Source organism: Canis lupus, chromosome 6 (genome assembly GCF_011100685.1).
Source record: "Canis lupus familiaris isolate Mischka breed German Shepherd chromosome 6, alternate assembly UU_Cfam_GSD_1.0, whole genome shotgun sequence".
In the NCBI taxonomy this organism is placed as follows: domain Eukaryota; kingdom Metazoa; phylum Chordata; class Mammalia; order Carnivora; family Canidae; genus Canis; species Canis lupus.
Genome location: NC_049227.1, coordinates 18,141,699 through 18,164,271, shown reverse-complemented (window position 1 = coordinate 18,164,271; position 22,573 = coordinate 18,141,699). Strand labels below are relative to the sequence as shown.

The 22,573-nt window shown below is 40.5% G+C and overlaps 1 protein-coding gene and 1 long non-coding RNA gene across 9 annotated transcripts in view; one reads left to right on the top strand and one right to left on the bottom strand.

The window, feature by feature from the left end:
* TMEM219 (transmembrane protein 219) overlaps window positions 1-22,573 on the bottom strand; it is a 50,719-nt gene that overhangs the window by 10,088 nt on the left and 18,058 nt on the right. Inside the window, exon 1 of one of the 5 annotated variants that reach the window (XM_038539873.1) lies at window positions 51-207. The exons of 2 other annotated variants lie outside the window; for them this stretch is intronic. The gene's annotated coding sequence lies outside the window, so the exon portion shown is untranslated. Of the gene's footprint in view, window positions 1-5; window positions 208-22,573 lie in introns of those variants that run through there. 2 more of the 5 variants (XM_038539874.1, XM_038539877.1) reach the window with 2 other exon arrangements.
* On the top strand, window positions 11-21,320 carry LOC111096253. 4 transcript variants are annotated; one of them, XR_005360742.1, is made up of 3 exons: window positions 11-446; window positions 10,497-10,613; window positions 21,262-21,320. It is a non-coding gene; the product is annotated as an uncharacterized LOC111096253 (long non-coding RNA). The 4 variants fall into 4 exon arrangements; XR_005360744.1 differs by having other exon boundaries at window positions 12-446; window positions 10,503-10,613; XR_005360743.1 differs by lacking the exon at window positions 21,262-21,320 and adding an exon at window positions 11,045-11,102 and having other exon boundaries at window positions 12-446; window positions 10,503-10,613.

The window sequence follows — 22,573 nt, the reverse complement described above, 5'->3', positions numbered from 1 at the left end:
CATCCCTTCCCGGTTCTGCGGCGTTGGGTCCGCCTGCCGCTCCCTCTCACCGCTCGCAGCCGGGCGGAGGCCGGCGCCCCCCGCGACGTCACGCGTGGAGCAGCGAAGGGGCGGGGTCCGTGCACCCCCCACCCTATCACCACCCACGCAGTGGGGATTCGCATGCGCAGTGTCTACGCGGGCAGCCGCCCGGCCCTTCCCAGACTGGGTGGGGGCGTACCAAGAAGGAAGCCAAGGAAGGGGCAACGGAGAAGAAACTACTCCGCAATCGGTGAGCCAAAGGCAGAGAGGCAGAGGAGCTGATTATAGTAGGGACGGTGTTAGAACTGAAAGCCTCACTCCGGAGACACTGGGGCATTTCAACGGGAATCGCGTCGCAGGCATTTTTCTGTTGGCTCGTCCCCCTCCCGCGCCAGTCGCACAGCCCAGCCGCGCCCAGGTTCCGGGTAAGAATTTGGGGTCCGCCCGGGGGTGGAACTCCAGCCCTAGGACTTTGGCCTTCCGGACTGTTTGGGTTCCGCTCCCCTCTGCAGGCCTAACGTGTACACCTCACGCTTGGCCGCGGGTTTTGGTGGACTCCTTAATGCCTAGGATCCTGTGGCTGCCAGACTGCTTAGAAGAGACCATCTCATTTCATTTTTGCCCATATTTTAGACATGAGGACATCGAAGTCCACCTTACCTGAAATAGGACGCATGGAGCCAAGAACCCAGGGTTCAAATCCTAACTTTGTGCCTGCCTCCGACAAGCCATAACAGTGCTCTTTTGGGGAACTGAGTTTGTTAAAGGGGTTCAGCCCACCTACCTCACTGGTTGTATGGGAAGCTTACGAGGCAAAAGTGTGGGAAAACATGGGCCCAGTGTGCACTGAACACAACCGCGCTGGACAAATGCTTTTTGAAACAAAACCTCTACTGAGGCTGCGTTAAGACAGGGACCGCGTCATTCCTGTACCACCCCCTCCTGCAAAATTTATAGCCCCAAACCCTTTCACATATGGTAAAATAATCAACAAGGGTGCCAGGACCATTCAAGGAGGAAAAGCTAGTTATCTCAGCAAACAGTGTTAGGAAAACAATATTCTCATGTGAAAGAATGAAGTTAAAGCCTTACGTTACACCATATACAAAAGTTAATTCAAAATGCACAAAAGAACTAAATGTAAGCGCTGAATGATAAAACTCAGAAGAAAACGGGAAAGTTTTGGGACATTGGATTTGGAAATGATTTCTTGGGGTATGACACTCAAAGCACAGACAACAAAAGAAAAAAAATAGGTAAGTTGGACTACACCAACTTAAAAATTTTAAATTTTACCAATTTAAAATTCCTGTGCATCAAAGGACATAACAGAGTGAAAAGTCAATCCATGGAATGGGAGAAAATATTTGCAAAGCAAAACTCTGTAAAGAGTAAATAATATATAGAATATATAAAGAACTCTTACAATGTAACACAACAAAATTCCTGGTTAAAAAATAGGCAAAGGACTTGAAGATATTTCTCCAAAGATATACAAATGGCTAATAGGCATACGAAGAGATACTCAACATTACTAATCATAAGGGAAATGCAAATGAAAACCACAATTAGGGGATGCCTGGGTGGCTCAGTGGTTGAGCCTCTGCCTTGGGCTCAGGGTGTGATCTCAGGGTCCGGAATGGAGTCCCTCATCAGCCTCCCTATGAGGAGCCTGCTTCTCCCTCTGCCTGTGTCTCTGCCTCTCTCTCTCTCTCTCTGTCTCTCATGAATAAATAAATAAAACCTTTAAAAAAATATCCTGGTATGTATATGGGGAGAAATTTATGGCACAGTCTCTCTAAGAGTGGCTGATGAATGCCATTGATTGACTTATTTGAAATTACAAGTGTAGGAAGTATTTTGTTCTCAAAGGAAAAGTAAGTGTGGTTGACAGCAAATTTTCGAACCTAAGAATTGAAAGGCACTCAGGACCGAACAAGTTCACTAATAACCACCCCCACCCCACTTTATTTTCCAGATGCTAAACTGATGTCTGGAGAGGTTAAGGGACTAAGCACAAGTCTCCCAACCAGTTAACCCTCAGTGAGAACTAGAGCCCAAGTGTCCCAACACTGAATCTAATCCTTTCCCACCAAATCCTTCTTGCTTAGTCCTGGCAAGAGATCTCTCCTGAAAGCCTGGAAAAGTCTCTGCCCACCTAACAGTCACACCCAGTCCAGTCTGAGCCAGCACACTTTTCCCTAGTCTTAGTCTTGTGTCCCCAGCCAGCACCTTTGAACCTGGAAGAGTATGCTCCACAAGCCCCAGGTCTTTTCATAGTTTGAGCACAGTATTTACTCAGTAAGTATTTGTTTAATATATTGAAAATGGCTTCTTACAGGCCACTTTCACTGAGAACGTACTAATTTTCAGTGTCATGTTAAGGTTGGGAGCACATCTGTCCACGCTGAATGTTTGTGAAATTTAGGTTAAAAGGTAAAAGAAAGTTTATTTGGTTGACAGCTATTTTTTAGTGCCCACTATGGTCCAGGCACAAAATTAATATCCACGTAAGTAAAAATTTTCTCAATGTTTCTACTAAATGACAAGTCTAATTTGTAGGGTAAGATAAGACATGAAAGTGCATAGTGTAGTGCTGGTACACAATAGGAAGTCAACAAATGGGAGTTTCCCTTCATTATTCTTGTACCGCAAAGTAATTAGGCATATTTGGACAGCAGTTCTTGTAAATGACCATAATTGCTTATTGCATATTTGCTTATGTAGCCCAATGAACAAATTCTACGGACCACTAGAGACAAACTGGTTATAGTAAGGAACTGCCTCAAGGCCTAGAAATCAAGGTAAATGGATGTAAACCAATGTCTTACATAGGAAAAAAGAGTTGGGGGTGCCTGGGTGGCTCAGTCAGTTAAGCATCTGCCTTTGGCTTGGGTCATGATCTCAGGGTCCTGGGATCAAGCCCTGCACAGGGCATCCCTGCTCAGCAGGGAGTCTGCTTCTCCCTCTGCCTCTCCCCAATGCTCATGCTTGCTCATTCTCTCTCTCGGTCTCAAATAAGTAACTACAATTAAAAAAAATATTTTATTTATTCATGAGAGACACACACACAGAGAGACAGAAACAGAGATATAGGCAGAGAGAGAAGCAGGCTCCATGCAGGGAGCCCAATATGGGACTCGATCCCAGATCCTGAGATCATACTCTGAGCCCAAGGCAGATGCTCAACCGCTGAGCCACCTAGGCATCCCAAATAAATAAAATCTTTTTTTTAAAGATTTTATTTATTTATTCATGAGACACATACACACACACACACACACACACACAAAGAGCGAGCGAGAGAGAGGCAGAGACAGAGGCAGAGGGAGAAGCAGGCTCCATGCAGGAAGCCTGACGTGGGACTTGATCCCTGGTCTCCAGGACCACGCCCTGGGCCAAAGGTGGCGCTAAACCGCTGAGCCACCTGGGCTGCCCCCCAAATAAATAAAATCTTAAAAAAAAAAAAAAAAGTTGGAGGGGAAGAGCACAAGAGGACACAAAACTGGTTGTACACTATAATCAGGCAGCATTATACCAATGTTCTGATTTGGTAATCCACTCACAGGGTCCTGAAGGTGGATGTTACTGGAGAAAACTGGCCTAGACAGCTTTAATTTAACAGGTCATACAGTAGGAGGCAGAAATTGGCTTCTGATTCAAGCCTGACTACAAACAAATGTGAGAATCTGCAAATGTGAGAATCAAAAAGCCAATTGAGAAGGGAATCATCCAGTCCTTTAGAAGGAATGGGGGAAGGGGCTCCTTCATCAGTCCATAATGATAGATTCTTCTCGGAGCTCTGGCCCAGATAAAAGCTCTCAGGGATCTATTTGATTTCTTTTTCTTTTATATTATCAAGCTCTAACACTTTTTGGAGTCACAGACCCCTGTGAAAATCTGATGAAAGCTTTTCATTCAGTCAGATATCCATTCAAGAAACATTTCTGAGCTACCAAGAGTATTCTCTCTCTTTTTTTTAAAGATTTTATTTATTTATTCATGAGAGACATACAGAGAGAGAGGCAGAGACACAGGCAGAGGGAGAAGCACACTCCATGTAGGAGCCCGACAGGGGACTTGATTCTGGGTCTGCAGGATCATGCCCTGGGCTGAAGGTGGTGCTAAACCGCTGAGCCACCTGGGCTGCCCCCAAGCTGTATTCTGTGAGCTGGGAATACAATAGTGGGCAAAGTATTCAGGATCCATGGCCTCCTAGAAAGTAAAATCTGCCTATTTCTCCCTGGAAAAATACACTTTTGCCTGCATGTTTATAGGCAGTTTCAATCAGCAGAACCTCAGTTCTCTTGGAGTCCATCCTTGGACAAGAGCCCCTACATATTTCATAAGGTTCCTTCAATTGGACTTCAATTTTGTGTTTAGTTTCGTATCAGAACTGCTGGATAAAATTTGTCTTTCTTTCTTTTACTTCTTCTTGTTGTTTTTAAGATTTTTATTTATTTGAGAGAGAGAGAGAGAGAGAGAGCGCATGAGCAGAGTGAGGGGCAGAGAGAGAAGCAGACTCCCTGCTGAGCAGGGAGCCAGATGTGGGACTCAATCCTGAGACTCCAGGATCATGAGCTGAGCTGAAGGCAGATGTTAACTGACTGAGCCAACCAGGTACCCTACTTTTTGGTTTTATCCTATTATTCATATATTCAATTAACTCCTACATTCAATGAACATTTGAACACTTATTTAATGCAAGGCACTTGGGTAGGCACTGAGGGAAGGCACATTTCCTACCAATGAAAAGCCTTAGTGAAAGAGACAGATGCACAAAAAATTATGATAAAATGTCAAATACCATAATAGATAATACCATAATATAAAATAATAATAGCTACCCTCTTCTGACTAACTTCTAAATGAGTAAAGCATTTAATGGCCTTCAAATGTCATTTTATCAGTAACAAAGCCAAATCAGCAATATCTCTACTTTATTTTTTTATTTTTTAAAGATTTTTTAAATTTTGGGATCCCTGGGTGGCGCAGCGGTTTGGCGCCTGCCTTTGGCCCAAGGCGCGATCCTGGAGACCCGGGATCGAATCCCACGTCGGGCTCCCGGTGCATGGAGCCTGCTTCTCCCTCTGCCTGTGTCTCTGCCTCTCTCTCTCTCGGGGACTAGCAGAAAGAAAGAAAAAGGAAAAAAAAAGGAAAAAGGGGGGGGAGGGGGAGGGAGAGAGAAAGAAAAAGGAAAAAAAGGGAAAAAGGGGGGGAGGGGGAGGGAGAGAGAAAGAAAAAGGGAAAAAAAGGGGAAAAAGGGGGGAGGGGAGGAGAGAGAAAGAAAAAGGAAAAAAAGGGAAAAAAAGGGGGGAGGGGGAGGGAGAGAGAAAGAAAAAGGAAAAAAAGGAAAAAAAAGGTGGGGGAGGGGGAGGGAGAGAGAAAGAAAAGGAAAAAAAGGGGAAAAGGGTGGAGGGGAGGGAGAGAGAAAGAAAAAGGAAAAAAATGTGAAAAAAGGGGTGAGGTGTAGGAGAGATAAATAAAAATAAAAAAAAATTAAAAAAATTTTTTTTATTTTTATTTATATATAAATAAAAATTAAAAAAAATTAAAAAATTTTTTATTTTTATTTATATATAAATAAAAATTAAAAAAATTTTAAAAAAATTTTTTTATTTTTATTTATTTATGATAGTCACAGAGAGAGAGAGAGGCAGAGACACAGGCAGAGGGAGAAGCAGGCTCCATGCACCGGGAGCCCGACGTGGGATTCGATCCCGGGTCTCCAGGATCGCGCCTTGGGCCAAAGGCAGGCGCCAAACCGCTGCGCCACCCAGGGATCCAAAAAAAAAGATTTTTAAAATTTTTATTTATTTATGATAGAGAGAGAGAGAGGCAGAGACACAGGGAGAGGGAGAAGCAGGCTCCATGCACCGGGAGCCCAATGTGGGATTCAATCCCGGGTCTCCAGGATCGCGCCCTGGGCCAAAGGCAGGCGCTAAACCGCTGCGCCACCCAGGGATCCCTATCTCTACTTTACAGGTGAGAAAACCAAGGCTTAGCAATGTTAGAAAACTTACCCATGGTTTTCAACTAGTCAACAGCTACATATAATACACACATACAAGTACGTGCATGTCCACACACACACACACACACACACACACACACACACACGATAAAATATTGAGAAAAAATAAAATATGTTTGCAAACCTGGAATAAGATACCTTCTAAAGCAAGACATAAATTCCAGAAACCATAAATGAAAAAAAAGTGGATCAACAACTATTTAAAATTAAAAGCCTCTGCAATAATCTCTTTGATATTGGCCTTAGCAACATATGGATATGGCTCCTAAGACAAAAAGAGAACCTAGTGAATGGAAGAAAATATTTGCAAACAATATATCTGATAAGGGGTTAATATCCAAAATATACAAATAACTTCTACAACTCAGTGTCCCCCCTCAAAACCAATCCAATTGAAAAATGAACAGAGGATCCAGATAGACATTTTTCCAAAGAAGACAGGTGGTGTATACAGATATACAACAGACACATGAGAAGATGTTCAATATCACTCATTATCAGGGAAGTGCAAGTCAGAACTATAAGGAGATACCCCTTACACCTGTCAGAATGGCTAGTATCAAGAAGAAAATAAATAACAAGTGTTGGCAAGGATGTAGAGAAGAAGGAACCCTCTTGTACTGCTGGTGGGAATGTGAATTGGTGCAGCCACTGTGGAAAACAGTCTGGAGTTTCCTCAAAAAAAGTAAAAATAGAAATACTCTACAATCCAGTAATTCTACTACTGGGTATTTATCCAAAAGAAATGAGAATACTAATTCAAAAAGATACATGCAGTCCTATGTTTATTGAAGCATTATTTATATAGCCAAGATATGGAAGCAAGTGTCCTTCCATAGATGAATGGATAAAGATGTGATACACACACACACACACACACACACACACACACGCACACACACACACACACAGGAATGTTCCTCAGCCTTAAAAAAGAATGGGATCTTGCCATTTGCAACAACACAGATGGACCTAGATGGCATTATGTCAAGTGAAATAAGTCAAAGAAAGAGAAATACCATATGATTTCACTTAAGTGTGCAATTAAAACAAAAACAAAACCAGTCTTAAATACAGAGAACAAACTGTGAGTTGCCGGTGGGGAGATGGGCAAAATACATAAAGGAGATTAAGAGGTACAAAAAAATTAAACGCCTCTATTTGATGAAGGATTTCATACAAATGAGAAGTAGGAGAAAATAACTACAATATATATTAATAGTCAAGGGATTAGTAGTAGCTAATAATGCCCCCCTACCGGGTGAAATTTACATAAAGTAAAATGCACACAATTTTAAGTATGAAATTTTGTAAGTTTTGACAAATGTAAACCATGTAAACCTCCCAATCAAAACATAAAACATTTCCATCACTCCAGGAACTTCCTTCATTTCCCTTTCCAGTCATTCCCTGTTTCCTCTATCCAAAGAAAACCACTTTTCTCATGCTATCATCAAATACTTTTTTCTTAAAGATTTTATTTATTTATTCATGAGAGACACAGAGAGAGAGAGAGAGAGAGGCAGAGACACAGGTAGAGGGAGAAGCAGGCTCCACACGGGGAGCCTGATGTGGAACTTGATCCCAGGACTCTGGGATCACGCCCTGGACTGAAGGCAGCGCCAAACCGCTCAGCCACCCGGGCTGCCCTATCATCAAATACTTAATGTTATTTCTTTAAATGTCCCAATTCTCTTAACTAGATTGTAAGTTCTTTAAAGGAAGACCTGCCTATTTTTTTGTCTATTTTTTTTTAGTGTGATATATTATACATTTATCATAAAATTTGTCCTTTTAATCATTTTAAAATGTACAGTTCAGTGGTATTACATTCATAATGTTGTACAACCATCACCACTATTTATTTCCAAACTTTTCATCCAAACTGAAATTCTGTAACCATTAAGCAATTACCCATTACCCCCTTGACCCAGATCCCAGTAACCTCTTTGCTCCTTTTTATTTTTATGAATTTGTTTATTCTAGATATTTCATATAAATGGAACCATACAATATGTGTGCTTTTGTGTCTGGCTTATTTCTATTAGCATAATGTCTTCAAGGTTCATACATGTTATAGTATACATCAGAATTTCTTTTCTTTTTAAGGCTGAATAATATTCCTTTTTTAAAAAAGATTTTATTTATTTTTTCATGAGAGACAGAGAGGCAGAGACACGGGCAGAGGGAGAAGCAGGCTCCATGCAGGGAGCCTGACATGGGACTCGATCCCGGGTCCCCGGGATCACGCCTTGGGCTGAAGGCGGCACCAAACCGCAGAGCCACCCGGGCTGCCTGGCTGAATAATATTCCATTGTATATACGTATCACATTTTATTTATCCGTTCATTTGTAGATGGACACTTAGACTGTTTCCACATTTTGGCAGAATAATAAATTTTGGTGAATAATGCTGGTATGAACACTGGTGAACAAGTAACTGTTTGAGTCCTTGGTTTCATATCTTATATGCCTAGGAATAGAATTGCTGGGTCCTATGGTGATCCTATAGGACCTTTGAGAAATTGGCAGATTGGTTTCTACACTAGCCACATCACATTCCATCTTCACTAGCAACATGCAAGGGCTCTAGTATCTCCACATTCTCAACAACACTTATTATTATCTTTCTGATAATAGCCATCCTAGTGCATTGGAAGTGGTGCCTCATTGTGAGTTTTATTTGCATTTCTCTAATAACTAATGTCATTGAGCATTTTTCATGTGCATATTTGTCATTTGCATGTGTTCTTTGAAAAAAATCAAGTGCTTTTTGAATTAGGTTGTTTGTGGTTTTGTCATTTGAGTTGTAGGCATCCTTTATATATTCTGGAAATTAATCTCATCAGATATGTGATTTGCAAATATTTTCTCCCCTTCTGTGTGTTGTCTTCCCACTCTTTTGATGGTACCCTTTGATACACAAGTTTTTCATTCTGAAGTCCAATTTTTCTATTTTTTTTTCTTTTGTTGCCTGTGCTTTGATATAATATTTAAGAAATCATTGCCAAGGTCAAGAAGATTTGTCCCTATATTTTTTTCTAAGAGTTTTATAGTTTTAGTTTTTTTACATTTAGGCCTATTATCCATTTTCAATGAATTTGCATTATACACAAATAAGGTATAAGGGTCAAACTTCATTCTTTTGCATGTGGCTATCCAGTTTTCCTGGCACCATTTCTTTTTTTTTTTTTTTTCCTGGCACCATTTCTTGAAGAGACTGTTCTTTCCCCCACTGAGTGATCTTGGCACACTTGTCAAAAATCCGTTAACCATACAAGAAGCATGGCCACTGGCCAGTGTTTCAAGACTTACAAAATATGGATCTAATGATTTTTTAAAATTTAAATTCAATTAATTAACAAATAGTGTATTATTAGTTTCAGAAGTAGAGTTTGTGATTCATCAGTCTTATATAGCACCCAGTGCTCATTACATCCTGTGTCTTCCTTAATGTCCATCACCCAGTTACCCATCCCCCCACCCCTCAGCAACCCTCAGTTTGTTTCCTATGATTAAGAGTCTCTTATAAAAAAAAAAAAAAAAAAAAAAAAAGAGTCTCTTATGGTTTGTCTCCCTCTCCGGAATCTAATAATTTTTCACAAACTTCTTTTACTCCAAGAAAGTCTTTTGTCATCTACCTTGTTTCTCACTGGCTTCATTTAATTTACATAGAAATATTTACCTCTATTCATTAACAATATAAAAACAAAGCAACCTTGAATACCTCCTGTGAAAACAACCTTGTTAACAACACCATTGTCCAAATCTTTTTGATTGTGCACTTCTATCAGGAAGAACTTTTGAGCCTGCACCTTTGATATCTATGTATCTCTTTACTTGTAAAGTTTTTACAATTTTGTTCTACTAATGCATTCTTTATTATATAAATCATGCAAAAAACAGATAATTGAAGTGTGAAAAAATCAATTGACCTTAGATGTGAGGGTTTATTTCTAAGTTCTCTGTTTTATTCTATTGGTCTATATGTCCATTCTTATGCTAATACCACAGTCTCCATTACTGTAGTGTTATAGGAAGTTCAAAATCAGGGAGTGTGAGTCTTCAAACTTTCCTCTTTTTCAAGATTGTTTTGGTTATTTGGGGTCCCTTTCAATTCCATATAAATTTGAGGGTTGGCCTTTCCACTTCTGGAAAAAAAACAAAAACAAAAACACCACTGGGATTCGCTAGAGATTGCATTGAACCTAGAGATCTCTTTAATTAGTATTATCATCTTAACTATGTTAGGTATTCCAATCTAAGACACAGGATGCCTGTTTCTTTAATTTCTTTAAAGGTTATCTTAAATTTCTTTCACCAATGTTTTGTAGTTTTAAGTGTACAAGCCTTATACCTCATTGATTAAACTTATTTCTAAGAGTTTTATTCTTTTTAAAAAATGTTTAAAAAAGATTTTATTTATATTTTTTCATGAGAGACACAGAGAGAGGCAGAGACACAGGCAGAGGGAGGAGAAGCAGGCTCCTGCATGGAACTCTGGACAACGGACAACATCCCGACCCAAAGGCAGACACTCAACTGCTGAGCCACCCAGGTGTCCTGAGTTTTATTCTTTTTGATGCTATTGTAAATGGCATTTTTTTTTTTACTTACTTTCCTGATTGTTCATTCCAAATAGCAAACTTTTATTAAAGTTTGCCATGTACCAAACATGGTGCTATGGCGTTTATTATTTCATTTAAATCTCAAAAACTACACAAAAAACATATTACTTATTATTACCACTGCACTTAATAGATGAAGAAAATGAAAGTGCTTTACAAAAGTTACACATCTAATAAATGGTGGAGCAAATATTTAAACTGAGGTATTCTAAATCTAGATCTGTCCCTTTAACTCTTGAAGTAAATTGTGTCTAGGATAATGTCTTGAATATATTATATAAACTTTACTGATATCTTTCCAAGATATATATATATATATATATTTTTTTTTTTTTTAAAGATTTTATTTATTCATTCATAGACACACATTCATAGAGAGAGAGGCAGAGACACAGGCAGAGGGAGAGGGAGAAGCAGGCTCCATGCAGGGAGCCCGACGTGGGACCCGATCCCAGGTCTCCAGGATCACACTCCATGCTGCAGGCAGCGCCAAACCGCTGTGCCACCAGGGCTGCCCCTTTCTAAGATATATATTTAAAAAGCTATCTGCCAAATATTTGCATAAATAGAAGATACGATTTTGTATAAAATTATATATATTTTATGTAATTATGTGTGTGTGTGTGTATATATATATATATATATACATTTTTTTTTTTACTATATACACATATAGTAAAAATAGGTAGTAAAGAGTCTGGAAGAGCACACAATACCAGTCATTAACTTTACGGGGGCAAGTGACAGTAGTAATTTTGCTTTGTCCAAAAAGGATTTTAGTTATTCCTAATGTAATTTGAGAACAACTTCTTTTTCATCAATTGCTTCAATTATCATCTATACACTGATTATTAAAAAATTCCTGTCTCTAGGCCATACACTGAAGTCAAGTTTAAGGTCCATATTCTGAAATGTCTTTTTTTTTAATTTTTAGTTTTTAGATTTATTTTAGACAGAGGGAGAGACTGTGTGTGGAGGGGAGGGGCAGAGGGAGAGAGAGAATGAGTCCCAAGCAGACTCTCAGCTCAGTGCGAAGCCCAATGTGGGGCTTGATCCTACAACCCCTAGATCATGATGTGAACTAAAACCAAGAGTGCAATATCCAACCAACTGCGCTACCCAAGAACACTTCAAATGTCTTTTTTTTTTAATTTTTATTTATTTATGATAGTCACACAGAGAGTGAGAGAGAGAGAGGCAGAGACATAGGCAGAGGGAGAAGCAGGCTCCATGCACCGGGAGCCCGACGCGGGATTCGATCCTGGGTCTCCAGGATCGCGCCCTGGGCCAAAGGCAGGTGCTAAACCGCTGCGCCACCCAGGGATCCCATGTCTTTTTAATTTAATTTTCATTTTTATTTTTTTTAAAGATTTTATTTATTTATTCATGATAGACATAGAGAGAGAGAGAGAGGCAGAGACACAGGCAGAGGAAGAAGCAGGCTCCATGCCAGGAGCCCGACGTGGGACTCGATCCCGGGATTCCAGGATCACACCCTAGGCCAAAGGCAGGCACTAAACCACTGAGCCACCCAGGGGTCCCAATTTTCATTTTTAAAAATTATTTATTTATTTATTAAGGGGAGACACAGAAAGAGAAGCAGAGACATAGGCAGAGGGAGATGCGGGCTCTCTGCAGGGAACCTGATATGGGACTCAATCCTAGGACCCCAGGATCATGACCTGAACCAAAGGCAGATGCTCAACCATTGAGCCACCTAGGCACCTCTCAAATGTCTTTTTTAAAGCTTCATTCATTGGCAACACCTAGGTGACACAGCTGGTTAAGCATCTGACTGGTGATTTCTGCTCAGGTCATGATCTAATGGGTTTTGGGATGGAGCCCCATGTTGGTCTCCATGCTCAGTGGGAGTTTGCTTGAGGTTCTCTCTTTCCCTCTCCCTTAGCCCCTCCCCCAACTCATGTGCATGTGCATGCACACACACACACACTCTCTCTCTCTAAAGTAAATAAATCTTAAAAAAATTTTTTTTAAGTTCCATTAATTCAACAAACATTTTTTGAGTGCCCCCTGTGTACCATGAACTGTTCTAAGTTCTGGGGATCTAATGGTGTGGACACATCTCTGGCTTCAAGAGTCCATAACTGTCTATTCTTAGTATCCTACAGGCATCTCAGTGTATTCATACTGAGCTCGTTGGATGACATCACTGAGAAGGGCAGTGTAGAGACCTCTAGCAGCCCATCCTCCCCAGAGCTATCAAAAAAAAAAAAAAAAAAAAAAACAGAAAAAACCTGTCAGAATTAACATATCAGAATTCTGGAAGATAGTCAAAGATTTATAGCAACATGTGAGTGCTTAACCAACAGAAAGATCACAGAAACCGAGTAGGAGAGCTTTGTGGTATTTTAATGTTCACTTTACTCCATCTCCATCCTGGCACGGTGACAGTCTTGATGACTGTTTCCAGTGTGGGTACCTGGTCCCAAAGGGAAGAAGACAATAGACCTTTTCTCAAGGAATTATATTAGTCTGTTTAGATCTGCTATGGGTTTCCTGAAGGACTTATTTTGTCTAATTTGGAATACCCTTAGGGCAGAGAAACAGCTACATGGAGGAGCTTGCCAGAAAACATTAAAATCTAAAGGAACAAGCCAGTGCCATCTGGGGCAAAAGACAATAGATGAGGCAAACAAGAGATATACCAAAAGCCAGGGAGAAAAAAAATGGGAAATGAGAATCTTTGGAAAATAGGGCTTTGAAAAGCTCTCAGGGCAGAATACATGCTCAGAAAATACAGGAGAAGATCATAGGTTTCATTTCTGGCTGGTCTTTAGGTTCAGCACAAGCAAAATGATCTCTGGATTCAATGCAATCCCTACCAAATCCCAATGGCATTCTTTAAAGAAACAGGAAACTTAAAATTCATATGGAATCTCAGTGGACCCCAAACAGCCAACACTGTCTTGAAAAGAACAAAGTTGAAGGATTCACTTTCCTGGTTTCAAAACACACGATAAAGCTACAGTCATAAAACAGTGTGGTACAGATATAAGGACAGACACATAAATTAAATCAAATAAAGAATCCAGAAATAAATCCTTACATACATGCTCAATTGATTTGCAGCAAGGGAGCCAAGACCAATAGAGAAAGGACCATTTTTGATAAATGGGGAGAGGAAAACTAGATCTCCACATGCAAAAGAATGAAGTTGGACCCTTATTTTATACCATGAACAAAAATTAACTCAAATGGAGCATCTGAGTGACTTAGTTGGTTGAGCATCTGACTCTTGATTTTGGCTCATTTCATGATCTCAGGGTCGTGAGATCAAGCCCAGTGTTGGGTTCCATGCTCAACATGGAGTCTGTTCAAGATTCTCTCTCTCCCTCTCCCTCTTCACCTCCCCCTGCTTGTGCTCTAACTAAATAAATAAAATCTTTAAAAAATTAACTCAGAAAGGGATCCCTGGGTGGCGAAGCGGTTTAGCACCTGCCTTTGGCCCAGGGCGGGATCCTGGAGACCCAGGATCGAATCCCGCGTCGGGCTCCCGGTGCATGGAGCCTGCTTCTCCCTCTGCCTATGTCTCTGCCTCTCTCTCTCTCTCTCTCTCTCTGTGTGACTATCATAAAAAAAAAATTAACTCAGATGGATCAAAGATCTAAGCTTAAGTGCTAAAACTATAAAAATCTTAGGAGAAAACATAGGGCAAATCTTTGAAATACTGTATTTGTCAATGATTTCTTGGATGTGACACCAACAGCACAAGCAACAAAAATTAAGATAAGCTGGATTTCATAAAAAATTTAAAGTTTTGTGTATTCAAGAATACTACCAAGAGAGTGAGAAAAAAAAAACCCACAGAAGAAAATATTTATAAATCATGTATCTGATGAAGGGTTAATATAGAATACATAAAGAACTCCTAACCAGTCAACAACAGCAAAAAGCAACACAACTTTTAAAATGGCCAAAGGACTTGAACAGATGTTTCTCCAAGGGAGATATACAAATGCCTGATAAGTACATGAAAAGATGCTGAGCATCATTAGTCATTAGGGAAATGCAAATCAAAATCACAATGACATGATACTTCACATCCACTAGGAAGGCCATAATAATAGTAATAAAGAAAGGACAATAGAACATGTTGGTGAGGATGTGGAGAAATTGGAACCCTTGTACATGGCTAGTGGGAATGTACAATGGTGAAGCCACTGAGGCAGGTACTCAATAAACTAAACATAGAACTACCATATAACCCAGGAATTCCACTTCTAAGCAGACACCTCCCAAAATTGAAAACAGGTGTTCAAATAAAAACCTATACACTAATGTTCACAGTATCTCTATTCATAATAGCCAAAAGGTAAAAATAATCCAAATGTCTATCAACAGATGAATGGATAAACAAAATGTGAGGGGAATGTGTGTGTGTGTAACAGAACATTATTCAGCCTTTAAAAGGAAAGAAATTCTGACACATGCCACAACATAGATGCATGCTGAGGACATTATGCTAAGTGAAATGAGCCAGTCACAAAAAGACAAACACTGTATGATTCCCTTATATGAGGTACTAAAATAGTCAAATTCAGACAGAAAGTAGAATGGTGATTTCCAGGTGCTGGTGGGAAAGGGGATTGGGGAATCATTATTTAATGGGTACAGAGTTTCAGTTTAGGGAAATGGAAAAAGTTCTGGAGGCAGATGGTGATGATGGTTACATAGTGTGAATGTATGTAATGCCACTGAACTGTACACTTTTTTTCTTTTTAATTTGAATTCAACTAATTAACATATAGCTGAACTGTACATTTAAAGATGGATAAAATGATAAACTTTATGTTATGTATACTTTACCACAATAAAAAAGATGGAGAAAAAAAAGAATGAAGTACTGACACCCGCTACAACATGGATGAACCCTGAAATCATTATGCTCAGTGAAAGAGGCCAGACAAAAAAGGTCCCATATTGTATGATTCCATTTATATGAAATATCCAAAATAGGCAAACCAATAGAGACAGAAAAACAGACATGTGGTTGCCAGGGGCTGGGCAGAAGTGGTCTAGGGAACAACAGCTTAATGGATTTGGGATTTCCTTTGGGGTGATGAAAATATGTTGGAACTAGTCAGAGGTAATGATTGCACAACATTGTAAATGTACTTAATGCCTCTAAAGCGTACTCTTTGAAATGGTAAATTGTGTGTTATATGTATTTGACACAATTTTTTTAAAAAAAAACTGAGCTTATTACTTTTGCTTAGTATAGACTCTCTTGCTGTATCTTCATCCTTGGTAACGGTATCATCATCCACCCAGTCTTCCAAGCAAGAAGGGTCTGAGTCAGCCTTGACTCCACCTTCCCCTCACCCCCCACATACCATCCATCATCAAAACTGGAATCCCTTCCCTCCTCTCTACGGCCTTTGATTACTTCAGAATCTCATTATCTCACATTGGGACCAAGGCAACTCTCTCCTCACCTTTCTCACTGCCTCCAATTTCTCCTCCCTTCAATCTGTCACCCACATTAGGTGTGGGTTAGCTTCCTAAAAGAGCAATCACAAGATTCTGCTGCTCTGTTAAAGACCTCTGCTGACTGCAGGAGTAAGTTCTAATTCCTGGTGCATATAAGATCCTTCACTACCTAGCCTCAACCCTGTTTTCCAGCATCACCTTCCACTTTTCACTCCAGGCATTCCACTCCACCGTACTTTTGCTGGTACCATTCTCTTGCTGGTACACAACCTCTTTAATGTTTTTCCCCACTCTCAGAACGGAGTTCCCACCCTCATCAAGTCTCAACAACACTCCACCCATTACAGTACCCAGTACCCTGCATTCCAACTTTCTTACAGAAATTCTATCTCCTTTGGATTGCAAATTCCTGAAAGCAAAGTCTGTTTCACATCCTCCTCTTGTCTATAACCTCAACACTCACCTGGTGGCTGCCACATCATAGGCAAAATTCTGGAGAGTTCCCTTTCTCAGTCTCCTTAGTAACTGTTTCAAATCTTTCCCATGCTCCTCAAATCCTTTACCCAACCTCTGAAACTTCCATCTGAGCTGTCACCAAAAGACCTCACCAGAAAGAGGCCATCAACCATGAAATCCTTGAACATCCTGCCCTTGCCATACACCCTCATGCCCCATATATATACTTGCCTACATACCCATTCAAACGTTCCTCCTTGCCTCTGTTCACAGAGGAACATGCATGTGTCCTTCTCCTCCAGCCCAAGGCCAATCATCTCACTGTGCTCCAGATGCCCTCTCAACTCCTCACTGCTTCCTCAATCATCCTTCTCTGCTTTTCCACCTGTATTCATTCAACAAAATTTACAGAGCAACTCTATGTGCCCAGATGCTAGGATTATAGTGGGGGGAACAAATTACATAATGCTCCAGACCTCATAAAGCCTCCACTGTAGTGAGAAAGCTAAATAATTAACAAGTAATTTTGAAATGGATACAGAGGGAAAGGAATATGAAGATAAAGGGACAGGTCACTTTATTTATTTATTTATTTATTTTTAAGGATTTCATTTTTATTTATTCGTGAGAGACACAGAGAGAGGCAGAGACACAGGAGGAGGGAGAAGCAGACTCCATGCAGGGAGCCCAACGTGGGTGGGACTCGATCAGGGTCCCTGGGCAGGCCCTGGGGCTGAAGGCAGCGCTAAACTGCTGAGCCACCTGGGCTGCCCGACAGGTCACTTTAAATAAGGAGGTCAGAGGGATGCCTGGGTGGCTCAGCAGTTGAGCGTCTGCCTTAGGCTCAGGGTGTGATCTCAGATCTGAGGATTGAGTCCCTGAGGACTGAGTCTTGCATTGGGCTCCCTGCAGGGAGCTGCTTCTCCCACTGCCTGTCTCTGCCACTCTTTTTCTGTCTCTCATGAATAAATAAATAAAATCTTTAAAAAAAAAAAAAAGTAAATAAGGTGGTCAGAGAGGTGTTTCATTATTTTGGGGGGAGGGTAGTTTTGTGTGTGAAGGTGACTTTTGAGCTGATACCTGAAGTTTTCTGTGTCTGGGGGATGAGCATCCTAGGTGAAGGAACAGCAGTGCAAAGATCAAGAGAAGAAAGGACTGGCTTGTAGGGAGCCTGGGTGACCAGAATATGAATGAGGAGAGGGTGGTGTGGAAAGAGGTTGGGGAGCTACTCCAGGGCTGGGGCCTTGTAAACCATTGTAAAGAGACTGGAGTTCATTATTAAAGGGAATGAAAAGCCAATGGAGATTTTAAAGGAGAATGATGATATGATAATATATACATTTTTAAGTGATCACTCTGGCTACTAGAAGGAAAACAGGCCAAAAGGAGGCAGTAATGGAAAAGAGGAAATTAGGAACAATTCCCAAGGTTCAAGGAAGCTAATCACATGGGGGTGGAGAAAAGTGATTAAATTGAAGATACCAGAGGCAATAGGACTTAGTGATGGAGGGAAAGAAAGAAATCAAGGACTCTTCTCTACTGGTTCCCTTTCCCTCATCCAAAACACACTCATACGCATGGTTTTAACTATCCTCTGATGACTAATTCTAATGGACCCAAAATCCCAAGAGCAAATCTTTTGGCTAATATATCTAACATCCAACTACAGCATATCTGAAAGGACTCATAATGAGCCCATGTTCTATCCGCAGCTGCTCCCGTCCACCCCACTCTTCCCTGTCTTGGTTAACATCACCACCTGTACCCTTGGAATCATCCTTGCCTCTTCCTGACTCCTAAACCATCATATCCAATCAGTCTGAAACTTTACTGCCCTACAGATATTTCTCAAATCCACTCTTCTCTCTGCCTTTCCACTGCTACTGCCTTTGTGCAAATCCTCAAGTCTCTTGCCTGGACTATTGAAACCATTTCTAGACTTGTTCCCCAGAATTCCTTCTCTCAGATGCAGAATAATCACTCTGAAATACCATTCTGGTTATTCATCTCTCACTGCTTTTGTGGTAAAATTGAAGCTTCTTGGTTTGTCCTATAAGGCCCTTGGCAGTCATATTCCTGCTGACCTCTGCAGTGCCATCCTCTACCGCTCTAACCCCTTTCTTTTCTTTTCTTTTCTTTTCTTTTCTTTTCTTTTCTTTTCTTTTTTCTTTCTTTTCTTTTCCTTTCTTTTCTTTCTCTTTCCTTTCCTTCCTTTCTTTCTTTCTTTTTCTTTCTTTCTCTTTCTTTCTTTTTTTCTTCTTTCTTTCTCTCTCTCTCTCTCTCTTTTTCTTTCTTTTTCTTTCTTTCAGAGAGATGCAGAGACACAGGCAGAGGGAGAAGCAAGCTCCATGCAGGGAGCCTGACATGGGACTCGATCTTGGGTCTCCAGGATCAGGGCCTGGGCTGAAGGCAGCACTAAACTGCTGAGCCACCCAGGTGTCCCCACCTTGTACTTTAAACTCCAGTGAAAACTGAACATTGATGGTTCCCCAGACATAAGTTGCTAATTCAAATATTTATGCCTGTGTTCAAGCTGTTTCTTTCACGTGGGTCACTCCCCATTCTCATCTGCCTGAAAAACCCATACTCATCATTTACATGTTGAATTTATATTTCTAGTCTAGACCTCTTTCTCAAACCTCACATTCATATATTTCACTGCCTACTCGACATCTCCACTTGCATGTCAAATGGGTCTCAGAAACTTAACATATCCAAAACTGAATACTTGATCTTTCCCTTTGTAACTTGCCTTACCTTCAGCTTTCTTATCTCAGTTGAAGATAACTCCATTTTTCTTTTCAGTAGCTCAGGCCAAAACATTTGAGATCATTTTTACACCTTTCTTCCTCTCTCATGCCACTTCTAGTTCTATGGCTCTACCTTGAACACATATTCAGAATCCAACTACTTCTTTACCATCTCCATTACTACTATGTTGGTCGAAGCTCCCATCACCTCACGCCTGACGTACTATACTCTCTGCTTCTATCCTTGTCCCCACCCTACAGTGTGTTCTAAATATAACATCAAGAATAATCTTTTTGCTTTTAAAGTAGGCTCCATGCTAGGCATGGAGCCAAATTCAGGGCCTGAACTCACAACCCTGAGATCAAGGCCTGAGTTGAGATCAAGAGTCGGATGTTTAATCGACTGAGCTACCCAAGCACCCCCAGAAAAATCTTAAAAAAAAAAATTTTTTTAAAGAAAGATCATGATACTCTTCTGTTTAAAACCATGCAATGACTTCTCATTTTACCTGGAGGAAAACCAAAGTTGTCTCAGTGGCCTAAAGGCTTGTATTGTCTCTCTGACCCCTCTCCTACTATCCTTCCCCTCTCTCAGTCCACTGGTCTCCTTGCTCCTCTTCAGATATGACCTGAGAGCCTTGTGCTGGCTACTCTCACTATCTGGAAGGCTTTTCCTTAGCTATTTCCTAACTAAATCACTTTTGCCAGGTCTTTGCTTAAAAATCACCTTGACAAGGTCTACCTGACCACCTTACTTAAAATTGCTATTCACATCATCCTCTACCATAGACACTCCTTATCCCCCTTACCCTATTTTGTTTTTTACCTTTCCATGGGTCCTATCACCTTGCAACATACTATATAACTTATTATGTGTACTGGTTATTGACTCACTAAGACATAAGCTTCATGAGGACAGGAATCTTTGTTTTGTCACTAATATAACCTAAGAACCCAGAACAGTGTCTTGCACATAGCAGGCACTTAACACATGTTTGTTAGCTAAATGCATTCTTCAAAACTTATCTCAGATATTAGGTTCTTCACAAAATTTTCCCTAGCTTTGAACAAACCCTAGTCTCCCTCAAACAGATGAAATTAGCTCTTCCCTTCATTGTCCTACTTTTGTACCTTGTACCACTGTTGCATTTTCCAGATAATATGATAGTGTGCATGTCTAGGTTATGAGGGCAAGGTTCGGGATCTGTGCTATTGATTTCTACATTCTTGTGCTCAGATCAAAGCCTCATGATAATATATATGCATTTTTTGGGTGAATAAACTACTAAAGCCACACCAAGACTGAATGTCTAGAAATACCCTATTGGTGAGGGTATGGGAAAAGCAGGCCCACTCTCAGTGTTGATAAGTGTTGATAAGCTTAAACTGATTTAAGCTCTCTGCAGGACAGAGTTAAAATATCTATCGAGGTGAACGGTAACCTTTGACCAGAAATTCTATCTTTAGGAATTTATCTGACAAACTTACTCATTCATGTATTTCAAGATATATTACAAAGATATTCATTGCAGCATTGTTAATAATATCAAAACAAAGAAAACCAATGGAATTGTCCCATCAGTAGGGCCATAATATAATACGATGCATCTGCTAAATAGGATGAGACATATCTACATGCACAGACCTGAAATAAGCTCCAAGTTGAGCTTATTCAAGTGGAACAGTATAATGTAGGAAAAAATAATAGTATGTTGATATGTGTTTCACAAAAAGGAGATTAGATGCACACATGCTTATATATGCATAGTATATTTTGGAAAGATAAATGAGAAACTCTGAACAGGGGCTGCCTCTAGACAAGAGAACTAGAAGTCAGAGTGGGGGGGAATGTATTTTATACTGCATACTCTGTTATTGTTTGAATTTTTTTCTCAAGATTCTATCTATTTATTCATGACAGACAGAGAGAGAAAGGCAGACACACAGGCAGAAGGAGGAGCAGGCTCCCCACAAGAAACCTGATGAAGGACTCAATCCCAGGACCCCGGGACCACAACCTGAGCCAGACAGATGCCCAACCACTGAGCCACCCAGGTGCCCATTATTTGAATTTTTTTTTTTTTTACCGTATCAACTTTTCAATAACAATTAAAATTTTTCCAAAAAAAAAAACAATTAAAAATTTTCTAAATAATAAAAAAAGTCTCAAAGTTGCATATTGGGCAAGGATGGAGAAGAAATAAAGCCCTCCATTATGCCTCCAGTGATTGGTTAATTGATTGATTGATTAAAAATGACATCTTTTTAGGAGACTCTGTCCCCAATATCTCTCTTTCTCTCTCTCTCTGTCTGTCTCTGTCTTTATCTCATCTACCTTTTTGGTCATCTCTTTCAAAATGAACTACTTGTCCAGAGCGACACCTTGTCAGCAGAATGGTCTGGTGATAAAGAGGACAAGACTGGGACTGGAGATCTGGGCTGGGAACCTGATTTGGCATAGAGCCACTCCTTGAATGATGTGGCCATGGCCCACTGAACTGTGTCCAAACATCTTGATTCAGGCTGTTAAGATCCACATAGTACATGAGAAACAGACTCTCTATAGTGGCTATATTCAGAATGGGGTTCTGAATAATGAGTTTCTTTTTTTTAATATTTCATTTATTTATTCATGAGGGACACACAGAGAGAGGCAGAACATAGGCAGAGGGAGAAGCAGACTCTTCACAGGGAGCCCGATGCGGGACTCAATCCCAGGACCCTGGAATCATGACCCAAGCCAAAGGTAGACAATCACTGAGCCACCCAGGCGTCCCTGAGTAATCAGGTTCTTACAGCAAGGCTCAGCCTGACACTATGAGCACAGGAAGACAGTCTTGACTCCAAGGGCCAGCACTGGCCAGAGTAGTCTGGGATGCCAAGGGGTCAGGGCTAGCTCCAGTATTAGGGAAACTGTTTTGACATCCAGGGAAAATGAAGCAGAAACCTTGGTCCACAGAGTAGAGGTAAACGGAAAGGCAGGGATTTGGTGGGCTTCAGATTCCCAGGTCTCACCTCAGGCAGTCAGAGGAGACTTGGGCTTTTTGGAGAATAGAATAAAGGACATATTGTGTGAGAAACGGTAAGGATTCAGAAAGAGAATTGAGTTAATGGGGTAAAAACTCCAGCACTTAACCTAAAAGCTTTTCCTGTTCCCTCCCATTTTTACAAGCCAAAGTTGTCACTGAACGGGGTTACTTGCTCCTATGATTCTAGTGCTGGAAGAGTCCTTA